Here is a 13,743-nt window from a genome sequence, read left to right as displayed (position 1 = left end):
TTTTCACCACTACACACTAGCTAATCCTAGCTCTACCAAATTAGTAACATTCTCACATAATCATATTCTCACAAACTTGCAACAAATACTTCCAAAATGGTGGATAGAGGAAACAAAACAATGCTGAACAATTAATGCCACCCCCAACAGATCGAGAAGGTGGGATTCATAAAAAAAAACAACAACATGCCTGGATAAAGTTTTAATTAAAATTTAAATTATACTAACAACTAAATATTCGACAACAATTACAGAATTCAAAATGAACTACTTAACTAAACAACTAAAAATCAAATTCTACCGAAAAACAGGAAAAAAAAAAAATCCTAAACACAAAACAACTAAACTACGAGCCCGAGAGGCGAGGATGGTTCCGAAGTCATCAATCCCCGCTTCGACGACGCTCATGCATGCCAGTTCGATTGGAAGTAGAACTCGATAGGGTTGCAAGCGCATTAGAAGAACTTTCCCTGGAACTTCCTAATCGACTCTCTAGATATGCGTTCATGGATTCCTCGTGCTCCTTATCACGCTAGACTAGGGTTTCCATGGTAGTCTGGAGCTCCCGATTACTCGCACTGAGCACCTCAAAATTCTGATGGATGTTCACTTGCCTAGTTCGCAGATCCACACAAATGGTACGGTATTAAGAGAACTCATGCCGCGATGAAGCAATGCTATGCGTTCTCCATCAAAAGTAGTCTTCTCCAAGGCATCGGCCTCAAAACATGCCGTATCTTCCTCGTCATCATCCGAATCAACAACCCTATCCTCAGGCAACTGCCACGGCTTCTGAATACATTCCGAATAAATCTTTGCATTTGAATACAATTTCAACATAATCTGCTCAGATTTCGGTTTATCTCCAAAATGCAGCATGATCTTAGTAATCAAAACAGGGAACAGTACAAAATGTTCTCTAACGCTTCTAAGCTCAGAAATAAAAAAATCGAGGATACAAAACTGATACTTCTTCTCCTGAAGAACCCAAAGAAGGTGCAGACAAGACGAGTCGATGTCGCTGACCTTCGAGGTTCCAATGATGTTCTTACCAATCCACTGAGCTACAGCCAGTTGGTTGGTTGGTTCTCAAAGACGATCGCCGAGCATAACGCGATTTCGATTATCTTGTCCCTCTAAGACGATCTCTCTCATTGACACCTCGATCCCACCCCATCTGCGATTCCCCGCGAATGTAACTATGGGGCGGTTGTTTGGCTCAATGCCTAGCAACCTAGACAACATCCCCGTACACACTTCTCTCCTCGCACTATTCACCTTAATAAAAATCCTCCGACCTTCAATTTCCCGCTTCTTATAAAAATTCAAAACCAAATCCAAATGGTAAAAATCATTCTTCGTATACCACAACATCCGCCAACTCCTACGCCTCATCTCATTATTGTAAAATGGTGCAAAATGGTCCGATGTAAAAACTTGTTCCGAAAGAATTTTTCGTTTTTGGGCCATTTTTTTGTTTTTGATTTCAAAAAATGGGGTTAGGGTAAGGTGGGGAGAGTAAAATTGATCAAGGGACGAAATGTGGTTTGATTGGCGCGATTTTTTTTTTTTTTTTTTGCTTTTTGTTTTTTTTTTTTGTTTTTGTTTTGTTTTGTTTTGTTTTGTTTTGTTTTTTTGGTTTTTTATGGTTCGCTGGAACCGGATGGTGAAAAAGATGAACAGAGGGTTTCACTCTCTCTTTTGAGTTTTTGGAGACCCAGTGCGCAGGCACGCGGATCGCAGGTTTTGGGCCCAAGCCCAAACAATTTCGAAAAATGCCCATTCTGTCCTTATGCTCACAAACTTAAAACTGAAAATCTCGATTCGTTAACGGTCTGATTTTTGCGAATGAGCAATGAAAACGATCAGCATAGAATTTCCAATCCAATGATCCATAAAACACTCTATTCTAACCGTGGTTGACATATAAAAAGATAAAAAATGCTTCGAAGTGCGTGAATGACATAAGTTATACGAACAATTGAAATCCAAATTTATAGATGGTGTCAACCCGAATCAAAATACTATTAAACGGCATAAACAACAAGAATAGGAAATTGAGAGATCAAGAAAAGGAAAGATCAAACACCCCACCCCCAAACAAATTTTAGACAACATAGTTTAAAAAAAAATTGTTTAAAAACGTGGGTCTTTTAAAGTCAGATTCCCGAGACTTGCTAGATTACTATTTTTATGGTTTTATTTATTTTTTACTTTTTATGAATGCAGATTAATATAAGGGAAAATAATAAATCAATAAAGACATAATTCACACCATAGAGAAACATAACTAAAAAATCGAGAAAATATACAAGAGTGGAAAACGTGAATTATGTTAAACGTGGACTTAGGATCCGGTACTTAAAACTACACACTCCAATAGGAGGGCCCGATTACCTTAATGGTGCACTTACCAATATATGGAAGTGAAAGAAAGTACACCAAACAACAAAGGTCAGTCCTCATAGACAGGGTCCTGTAAAAGGACATCCTCCACATTAGGGGACATTAACTCGTGAAAATGTTTTAACCGTTGGCCATTGACTTGAAAGGTATTGTTGTCCTTGGGATTTACCAAGGTGATTATCCCGTAAGGGGTGACTTCAGTAACCAGAAAAGGACCAGACCAACGGGTTTTTAATTTTCCTGGGAAAATATGCAAACGGGAGTTGTAAAGTAAGACTTTTTGACCAACCACAAACTCTTTGCGCAAAATTTGTTTATCATGAACACGTTTCATGTTAGCTTTATAATCTTTTGCGAGATTATAAGAATCGCTACAGATTTCTTCAAGCTCATTTAATTGCAATTTGCGCTTGACACCTGCCTCATCAAAATTAAAGTTAAGGTTTTTTATAGCCCACATAGCACGGTGCTCCAATTTAACGGGCAAGTGACAAGGTTTTCCAAAAACAAGTCTAAAGGGAGACATACCTATAGGAGTTTTAAAAGCAGTCATATACGCCCATAAGGCATCAGGTAGACGCTTAGACTAATCTTTTCTATCAGGATTTACAATTGTTTCTAATATTTTTTTAATTTCCCTATTAGAGACTTCTACTTGGCACTAGTTTGTGGATGATAAAGAGTTGCCACCTTATGGGTAACTCCATATTTTTTAACTAGAGAAGCAACAACTTTATTGCAAAAATATATTCCGCCATCACTAATGATGGCTTTAGGAATGCCAAACTAACAGAAAATGTATTCTTTAACAAAAAACACAACTATTTTATTGTCATTGCTACGACAAGCCATGACCTCTATCCATTTAGACACGTAGTCCACGACAACAAGAATATAAATAAAATCATGGAAAATAGGAAAAGGACCCATGAAATCAATATCCCATACATCTAAAATTTCTACTACCATAATGAGATTTAAGGGCATCATATTATGTTTGGTGATTCGCCCCAGTTGTTGGCAACGAACACATGTTGTGCAATGTAGTTGGGCATCTTTAAAAAGGGTAGGCCAATAAAACCCATATTGAAGAACTTTAGCAACTGTTTTCATACCACTAAAATTCCCACCACACTCTTTGTCATGGCAGAAAGATAGAACCTCATTATACTCCCACTAGGGAATACAACGACGAATCATCTGATCGCAACAATACTTAAAAAGGTAGGGCTCATCCCAGTAGTATAGCTTAACTCTGGCCAAGAATTTCTTACATTCATTTCTTGACCAAACATCAGGAATAATATCAGAAGCTAAATAATTCAAAATGTTAACATATCATGGTGCAGAAAAAATAACATAAAGATACTTATCAGGAAAAGAGTCAGGTATGGACTTAGAATCACTATCATTGTCATTTGTTAGTCTAAATAAGTGGTGGGCAACTATATTTTTGACCCCTCATTTATCCTTAATTTCTAAGGTGAACTATTGTAGGAGAAGAATCCATCGGATTAGTCTCTGTTTAGCATCCTTCTTTGCGAGAAGGTACCTAAGGGCTACATGATCCGTGTAAACTAAAGTCTTAGTACCAATCAAATAAGGACGAAACTTATCTAAAGCATAAACTACAACTAAAAATTCTTTTTTTCAGAGTTGTATAGTTTCGTTGAGCATCGTTTAAAGTTTTGCTAGCATAATAAATAACAAATCGACTTATCATCTAGTTTTTGTCCTAACATAGCACCCAACGGCATAATCACTAGCATCACACATTAGTTCGAAAGGTTTAGACCAATCGGAGGTCAGATAATCGGTGCAGATGTTAAAAGCGCTTTTAAAGTTTCAAAAGCTTGTTTGCAGTTATAATTGAAATCAAAGATGGCATCCTTTAAAAGTATATTAGTTAAAGGCCTAACTATTTTTGAAAAATCCTTGATAAAACTCCTATAAAAACCTGCATGGCCTAGAAAGGCTCTAATATCCGCATACGATGCGTGGTAAAGGTAGAGACGCTATCTTATCTAATTTAGCCTTATCTACTTCGATGCCATCACTAGATACAATATGACCTATCATTATTCCTTTTTTAACCATGAAATGACATTTTTCCTAATTTAAAACCAGACTTTTCTCCTCACACCGTGTCAAAATCTTAGACAAGTTAGACAGGCAGTTAGTGAAAGAGTCTCCATAGATAGAAAAATCATCCATGAAAACTTCCATGAAACGCTCTACCATGTCACTAAAGATATGAAGCATACACCGCTGGAAGGTACCAGGAGCATTACAAAGGCCAAAAGGCATTCGTTTATAGGCATATGTTCCAAAAGGATATGTAAAGGTAGTTTTTTATTGGTCATCAATATTGATAATAATTTGAAAATAGCCAGAGTAGCCATCTAAAAAATAATAATAAGCATGACCAGCTAGACGTTCGAGCATCGGATCTATAAAGGGTAAATAAAAATGATCCTTTCGTGTTATGACATTTAAACATCTGTAGTCAATACAGATCCTCCATTTTATAGGGACACGCGTGGAAACATATTCACCCTTAGCATTACGCACGATGGTAACCCCCAGTTTCTTAGGAACTACATGAATGGGACTTACCCATTCACTATCGGAAATGGGATATATGATACCCGCATGGCCACCTCTTTTATGGCAGTGTTCAAGCGACACTGAGGTTCGCGAGAAGTCTTTGCATTATCCTCCAAATGGATATGATGTGTGCATATATTAGGGTCAATCCCCTTAATGTCGTCTAGGGACCAACCAATCGCTGAACGATGTTCCCTAATTACCCTAATCAAATGTGTCTCTTCATCTGCAGACAACAGAGAAGATATAATTACCGGATGACTACCATCTGGATCAAGTTGAATATACTTCAACTCAGAAGGAAGAGGTTTAAAGCGGGGAGGGAGGAATGTCAATAAAGGCTTCTGGAGGTTCCTCATCGTGGATAGTGAATACTTGTTTAGGTATCAAATATTCATACTCGGTAAATGGAGCTATAGAAGGATCTAAGATAGGTGTAGACTCGAAAATGGCGTTGACTTCCTCTATATAGGAGTTATCGCCAAAATCTAAACTTCCGAAAGAAAGGAATTTATGCATCCGATTTTCTGGAAACGTGTTGTTAAAATAATCTTGAGCTAAGCTCTCAATCATGCTAAGCTCCCCATCTATAGACTAATCTGGTAACTGTTTCATCATTTTAAAAACATTTACCTCAACAGAAAGATGGCCAAAAGACATGGATATCGAACCATCACAGCAGTTTATAAGCGCGTTGACAGTTGCCAAGAAAGGACGCCCTAAAATGATAGGAACAAAGTCGTTAGCAACTTCTGTATCAAGGATAACGAAATCAGTTGGATAATAGAAATCCTGAACCTTAACAAGCACATTTTCAACAACACCCTTAGGATACTTAATAGACCAATCAGCTAATTGCAATGTCATTTTAGTAGGTTGCATCTCCTGTAGACCTATTTGTTTATATAAATAATAAGGGAGTAAGTTAACACTCGCCCCCAGGTCTAATAGCGTAGTCGTCATATGGGTATCCCCTAAGGTGCATTGTACAGTAGAACGACCAGGGTCATTGTACTTAACGATTCCATTATGTTCAGATAACGTGGGAAACTGTTTAGTTAAAAAGACATCTTTAGGAATATTTGCTTTACGCTTAGTAGTGCACAACTCTTTTAGAAACTTAGCATGTTGTGGTAACTTTTTAATTGTTTCAAGAAAAGGTAAGTTTATCGTTAGATTTTTAAAAACTTCCCTAATCTCGTCAAAATTTGTATCTTTATTTAACATGGCTAGCCTCTGGAGAAACGGTGGTTTTTTTCTATATTTAACATATGGATCAACCAGATGTTTAACCTTGGCCTTTGTTTATTAAGTTATGGTTTAACCGGTAATTTCTACGCCGAGGTAGGTTCTTTAGTTTCTATTTTGGTATCTAGTAATGTTTCATTTGTTATGACTACTGGTGGTGTAACAATGGGCATAGTTACGGCGTTATCAACCACTTTGCCATAACGGAGAGTAGTGATGGCATTTAACTCACCTACGTTTTCATTTTCATTACTAGTATTACCGGTTACTTCAAAAGCTGTGTTTGGCGTTTTAGGATTAGGTACAGCTTGACCTGAAAACACACCTTTTGGTTGTACTTTCTCTTGGGTTAATTGCTGTAAGGAAAGTTGGATGGACTGTAAAATCTATTGTTGGGTTTGCATAAAGACGTCGTAATGATCCGGTTGTGGAGGAGTGGTTGTTACAGGTTGTGTGACAAGAATTATGTCATGTTGATTATTAATGAGTGGGTTATGATAGTTATTATTTACCAAAACGATACCTCTATTAGCATTATAATTATTATTGTTATAATTACCTTGTCCTTGTCCTTGTCCTTATCGTGGTGGAGCTTGGTTGTAATTGTTTGCTGGCCTAACATTTTGATTATTATACCCCGAAAGTGTAACTTGTTGATTATTTCTTCAACTGAAGTTGGGATTTTGTCTCCAAGGGGCGTTAGGAATAGGATAGCTATTGATGGAGCAAACATTATCTGGTTGTGATGGTTGTTGTTCATAGGCGAGAGGATAATAGGAGTCGGGATGCTCAGGACTAAAACATAAATTACATGGAATAGAGTTGACATTCATGACAGGGGTATGCTTTTGTTGAATAGAAATAGCTTCTACCTTTTTAATGAGGGATTCAATTAGAGTTTTAAGCTCAGGATTGGATTTAACCTCAAACATAATGGTAGCCTTAACTGTTGAAGAAAAACTAACGGAGCGGGGGATATAATCACTACCCCGATTATTATTACGCTTTGTTTGATCTTTTAAAAACTTATAAACCTCTGAGGCTCCTTTACTGAGAAAACTACCCCCATTCATTATATCAAGGACCTCTTTGTGATGGTGTAAAAGCCCCTTGAAAAAAGCACGAACTAATGTGTCTTTCGCAAGGTTATGGTGTGGACACTCTATAAGAAGATCAGTGAAATAATTCCAGGCCTCTGAAAAGGATTCATGAGGATTATGGCGGAAAAAATGAATCTTGTAAAGCATTTCATCTGTCTTCAGTGGTGGGTAAAACTGTTCCATAAACAATTGAACAAGTTTGGCCCATGAGTCCACAGAATTAGGCGCTTGGGCAGTTAACCAAGACGCCGCCTTATTGGCTAGGGTGAAGGGAAACACTCTCAGTTTAATTTGTTCCACGCATACTGTAGGATGATAGAATGTGGTAAGAACTTGTTCAATCCTACGTATATGCTGATAAGGCTTCTCATGGTCTAACCCATGAAAAACTGGTAACAAATTAAATATATTCGGGGGGATTCGAACATCCCCCACTGGGTCTACAAGAATGATGCAAGATTTCGGGCTATCGTTCAGGGCTTTGTAAAAGTTAGAGAGAGGAGTCTCTCTTTCTTCAGCCATTGATTCAGGTGTAGTGTGTGGTATACTAGATAGGTGTGTGTGTTAACGTTCACGATAGATCACGTTAGTCGTTTTTTCCTTACCTGACCTTAATCTCATGCAAGACTAAGTCCAAAGTTAAAGAAAATGCGACAACAGTCAAAACAACCCTGATATGCTAGAATAAATCCTCTAACAGGAGAGGCGAGGAGTGGAAGAAGGAGTATATGAATGTATCCTTGCTACACATTTGAATAACGTCTTGTATATGCGATTTCAATGTATTCAAGCAAATAGCAACACTGAATAACTTGAACAAATGAAAGTTTGAACTAACCTGTGAAATTGGGCTTCACTAGTAGAAAAAAGAATTTTTGTGACTGTTTTAAAATGTTATTTGTGACTGTTTTATTCGGAACGGTCACAAATGATAGAAAATGGTTTTTGTGACTGTTTTAAAAAGTTTTTGGTGACGTGTGTTTTCAAAACGGTCATAAATAGTTTTTTTTTTCTAAAGAAAGTGTATATGTGTGGAGAACTATTTGTAACTATTTCACTAAAATAGTTACATATTATCCGACCCTTAAGTGACAGTTTGACCCATTATTTGACCCAACTAATTTTTGGTCTAGTGCGCCCATAACTCCACTACAAAAAAGTAATTCGAACACATTACTGCCCACGTTCACTCTCATCTCCCTCTATCTCCCGCTTCCTTTAAACTCTGATGTTCTAATTTCTTGTCACGGCTAGGGCTATCAATGGGTTTCGATAACCAGATAACCGATCCGAACCAAACTGATAAAAAATGGTTTGGGTTTTAGTAATTTGGTTTGCCCTCTACCGACCCGAAACCAAACCGAATTGATAAGATATTGGTTTGGGTTTGGGTTTGCCCTCTACCGAACCGATATGAGCCTGAATCAATACGATGTTATTTTAGTAATATTTATGATTAGTTTTGTATATGTTTATCAATTGTGTGACTGAAATTAATTAATTTAATTTATTTTCCAAAATCCGACCCAAACATATCCATTTACACCCCTAGTGAACGGCCTATGAGAAACTGAGAAATTGTAAGTTGGTTCTTAAAGTTTAAACAGTACACTTTTTTTTTTTCGATAATCAAGTGAGTGGAGCGAACGATTTTGGGAGAAGGGGGGGCTATGCGAGACGAAAACCAACTTGGTTGGTTTCTGTCTGTCTGTCCTCATCTTCTCTTTTATTTTTTTTAGCCCAAATACCTTTCTCCTTCACCCATCTCTCTTTCTCCCCCCCGCATCACCCAACTCTCTCTCCTCGCCAGCTCTTCACTCCCCATCGCCACGCTAAATATACTAGTATTTTAAACAGTACACTTTACCCCACGATCTACACTTTCTCAAAACTCTTCACTCTCTCTCTCTCCCCGAAAGCTTTAGTTCCACCTCAATGATGTTCGATCCAGAAACTCTCTCGCTCGTTTCTCTTTAATCTGGTTCCTTAATTTTGAAGTTGACGACCGATTAAAGCTCTTTGATTCGGATCTCAGCTCATTCCATTGCGCTCAAATTGATAAATAAATATATGCAAAACTAAAATGGTAAACCATACCAAATAAGAGTCATTTTGTACACCATGAAAATGGAAAAGGCCAAGAAAAAAGATAACAACTCCACACAGAAATCTATATGGAAGTCCCATTTTAGTCTCTAGAGAAGTAGCAACTTCTTCTAATAGGTCCTCTTCCTTTTTTCCTTTTAGGACATACATGGTTTCATCTACTGACAAAGTAGGTCACTCCATTTTTTTTTTTATACTATTATTTTATTTTATTGACAAAATAAGAGTGACAGAGATAGTCACAGTACAATGCCCAAACCAAAAATACAAAGAAACAATCAAGAGAAACACAATACTAACACGTCTCGCGATCAGAAATTCCTTACAGGCTTAAACTATTAACATGAGGTACCCACACCCAAATTAGTGTCTTAACAATACAAATTACATTTTCTTCAGTAGGCACACACAAATAATTGTTGGGTAATTGTTAATACCAAGAAACCTTAAACATTTAGACATTTAGACATTTAGAGAGATGTTAAACGACATATATAAATAATTTCAAACTTACAAAGTAGAGATTACACTCTATGAATTCTTTTCGGCTAGACATTTACTATCTCTTTTCCGTGATTCCATCAGATTCGACGATATAAATCAAGGGGATAACACAAATATTAGTTCGTTTAGAAATCACACCGAAGAGCTTGGTGCCAACCCCAAAAGGTTTGATTCCCTAAAGCTGTAAATTAATATTAAAAATGAGGTTATAAGTACAACTTACAGAAAATATCGGGAGCAGACATCTTCAATGAGCAATAGCTTAAACAGACAATAAGCTATATATCTTATTGTAGATAAAGATTGGAGAAAACACTCACTATTCCTTTAAGTGTGAATAGTATTGGTTGAAGATTGAAGACAAAGCGAAAGCGGAAGGAATAAATTACTCAGTATTCCTTGATGTGTGAACAGTAATGGTCAAAGATTGAAGACTCAGCGAAAGCGGGAGAACAAAGAATGAGAATTTGCACAAACAAAAAAAAAGACAAAAAAAAAAAAATACCCCCATAAGATATAAGAAAATTACTAAAATGCCCCTGTGACGTATGTTCATTGACTCCCATTTTTTTTCTAACATGCGCTGGATGTACCGGTACGCAGGGCTAGGAGAGCCTAGATCCAGTATCTTGCCTTGCAATACACCCTCACCTTTAGCTCGTGGAGGGCCTAGATGGCATGCGTACCCATAAACCGGAGTACTCTAGATTTTACATTTTTTCTAATATAGTAAGATACATGCAAAATAAAGTCATGGCCTAATTCGTAAAGGGAGAGGATCTAGGGACATAAAAATGACACACAAAGTCACTCAAGATCTGGGCCACTGGATCATTACAGATCTAACGGTTAGGAAAGAACTGAGAGAGCAAGTTTTTAAAACCAGTTTTTTGAGTTAAACCCGGTTCAACAATGAATTAAACCCGGGTTGGAATTCTTTTATTTTCTTCTGAAAAACAAAATACGAGAGTTGGGGAGAAAGAGATAGAAGAAGCTCTAATCCTCTTCTTCACCAGCCTAAATACTTTTCTTTCGCCAAAAACATTTCCGTCAAAAAATCCCTTCTCTGTTTTGGTTTTCATAATTCACCCTATAGCAATACTTCAATGAAGACAAGTTTGTCCCCCATTTCTTCTCTATTTTCTCAAAGAGGAATCAGACACAGAGTTTTAAGAGGGATAAGGTAGTTTTTACAAGTTTTTCTCATTCTCTTAATTATATTATGAAATATTTTGTTTCTTCCTATGCTACTTGCATCTTCTATTTTTCTTTTTCCAGCATGTTGTTCTACATTTTTAGTATAGAAATTTCTCAACCCAAAGTTTTGAAATTTCAGCTTTTTTGTAGACTTTAAACGCATTTCATTGACTTCACCAACTAAAATTGTTTCAGATTCTATCAGAAGTGGTCAAATGGTGGAGCATGTTAGTTCTGAAGTTTCAAATGGAATAAGGTGCGAAAGTTTTGAATTTGGTAGAAGTTGACAGATATGAAAATCAAAGTCAGCGAAATGACTTACCACAAAATGGTGACAGAAATACTTCGAGTCCTACAGTGGTTGAAAACCAAAAAGAGCCACAAGTGGGCATGCTTTTTGACTCCATTGATGAAGCGAAGGAATATTATCAAGAATATGGTCGGCAAGAGGGATTTACCATTAGAATAAGATCATCACAGAAAACTCAATCTTGCGTGGATGAAGTGACAAATGTCTTGTTTGTATGTTCACGTGAGGGTAAAATTGTTTCAGATTTTATCAGAAGTGGTCAAATGGTGGAGCATGTTAGTTCTGAAGTTTCAAATGGAATAAGGTGCGAAAGTTTGAATTTGGTAGAAGTTGACAGATATGAAAATCAAAGTCAGCGAAATGACTTACCACAAAATGGTGACAGAAATACTTCGAGTCCTACAGTGGTTGAAAACCAAAAAGAGCCACAAGTGGGCATGCTTTTTGATTCCATTGATGAAGCGAAGGAATATTATCAAGAATATGGTCGACAAGAGGGATTTACCATTAGAATAAGAACATCACAGAAAACTCAATCTTGCGTGGATGAAGTGACAAATGTCTTGTTTGTATGTTCACGTGAAGGAACTCATAAGAAGGAACACAACGTCAATCGCAAGGGAAAAGCTCGTAGTTGTTCCACTGTCAAAAAAGCTTGTTTGGCAAGCATGCGGATATTGTACATGAAGGAAATTAAGAAGTGGAAAGTTTGTCTATGAAAAGGGACATAACCATAATTTTGTTACACCGATTAAAAGACACTATTTGCCGTCTAATAGGAATATGCTTGCTGCTGATAAGGATTTGACTGAGAGATTTGATAGGGAGAATATGCGAGTGTCTAAGGTTCCTTGGATTTTTGGAGGTGACCAATTTGGGTATGGCGACAAAGATTCTTTGGAACCACTTTATGGACAACAAAGGGAAATCAGAAAAAGACTAGGGGAAGGTGATGCTCAATCAGTTATTAATTATTTTCAAAAGAAGTATTGAGAAAATCCTGATCAATATTTTTATGACGTGCAAGTTGATCAAAAAGGAAGAGCAACAAACTTCTTTTGGGTTGATCCAAGATCCCGTATGGTGTATGAACAATTTGGTGATGTTGTAACATTTGATACCACATACAGGACAAACAAATTCAAAATGCCATTTGCCCCTTTTACCGGTGTCAATCATCATTACCAATCTATACAATTTGGATGTGCACTTCTTCACGATGAAACAGAGGCTACTTTTTATTGGTTGTTCAAGACATGGGTTGAAGCAATGGGTGGTCGACATCCAACCTCCATCATCACTGATCAAGATGATGTCATGTGTGGTGTTGTGAAAAAGGTTTTCCCTAATACGAAACATCGCCTATGCATTTGGCATATTAAAAAGAAATTTGGTGAAAAGTTGGGACATGTTTATTTCGAAAACTCAAAGTTTAAGAATGGATTGGAGAAATGCATTCACTTTACATACAAGGTTAAAGACTTTGAAAGGATATGGAAAAGCTTGATGGAAGAATTTAAGTTGACTAAGAACCCTTGGCTTGAGGGTTTGTTTGATATAAGAGAATGTTGGGCACCTGTATATCATCGTCGTACATTTTTTGCTGGTATGAATACGACAGGTCGTAGTGAGGGGGTCAATGCCTTCTTCAATGAGTTTCTAAACTATAGAACTAGTCTGGGTGATTTCATTAATAGATATGATAAAGCTTTAAAAAGGATGGTTCGGAATGAATGTGACGAGGATTTTGTTTCAAAACATAAGGATCGAATCGTCAGTGAACACAACTTGCTATTAAAACATGCAGCAAGTGTCTATACTCGGAATATGTTTGACAAGTTTCGTATCCAATTGGAATTGGTGGATAAACTTAAAGCTAGTGAACCAATATGAGATGGAGTTTGTGACACTTACATGGTTACTTCTGTGCTTGCTGTTTCTGGTCATCAATATGTCATGAAGTGGAACAAAGAGAAAGAAACGGTATCTTGTGAATGCGGTCACTTCGAGTTTACAAGCATACTATGTAGACATGTTTTGAAAATATTTGTTCGTCATGATGTGGATAAAATTCCATCGCCGTACATTTTGAAGAGATGGACCAAAGGAGCTAACTTATTTAGAGGAATGGATGAACAAGCATTACATGGTGTCCATGGTTGTCCTAAAGCATTTAGGCTAAGTCATCTATGTCGTAGATCTACCCAAATGTGGTGTGTTGCTTCCGAAGATGAAAAATTGTATAAGATGGCATTAGTGGGAATT

The 13,743-nt window shown here is 37.0% G+C and overlaps 1 pseudogene; it reads left to right on the top strand.

Moving 5' to 3' along the window:
- Positions 1-12,261: 12,261 nt before the first annotated feature.
- Positions 12,262-13,371, top strand: LOC147514112 (protein FAR1-RELATED SEQUENCE 5 pseudogene; annotated as a pseudogene).
- Positions 13,372-13,743: the final 372 nt, after the last annotated feature.

Source organism: Coptis chinensis, chromosome 3 (genome assembly GCF_015680905.1).
Source record: "Coptis chinensis isolate HL-2020 chromosome 3, ASM1568090v1, whole genome shotgun sequence".
NCBI classification, from domain to species: Eukaryota; Viridiplantae; Streptophyta; class Magnoliopsida; order Ranunculales; family Ranunculaceae; genus Coptis; species Coptis chinensis.
This window is presented reverse-complemented; position numbering and strand designations above follow the sequence as displayed.